Source organism: Nannospalax galili, unplaced genomic scaffold (assembly GCF_000622305.1).
Source record: "Nannospalax galili isolate Female #2095 unplaced genomic scaffold, S.galili_v1.0 scaffold169, whole genome shotgun sequence".
Classification (NCBI taxonomy): Eukaryota; Metazoa; Chordata; class Mammalia; order Rodentia; family Spalacidae; genus Nannospalax; species Nannospalax galili.
The window spans coordinates 2,414,876-2,415,231 of record NW_008360327.1 but is presented as its reverse complement, the minus strand read 5'-3'; positions in this window follow the sequence as shown (position 1 = coordinate 2,415,231).

Below are 356 nucleotides of genomic sequence, written 5' to 3'. Positions count from 1 at the left end.
TTATCCAGATACATAGTAAATTCAAGGCTAGACTGGGCTGCATGGGACTTTCTGTTAAAAAAAATAAGAAAGGGCTGGGTATGGTGGCTCATGTCTTTTAGCCTAGCACTTGGGAGTCAGAAGCAGGTGGAGCTCTGTGAGTTTGAGGCTAGCCTGGTATACATAGCAAATTCCAGGCCAGCCAGGGTGACATAGTGACATCCTGTCTAAAAAAATTAAAATAAAAAAGAAAGGATGAGAGGGAGAGAGAGAGAAAAAAGAGGTGATAGTTTTGGGGGGACATCAGAGTAATGATACAGAAAACAACAGACCAGATTTCACTGTTAATGGATGATCGAGTAAAGGCTCTGCATTCT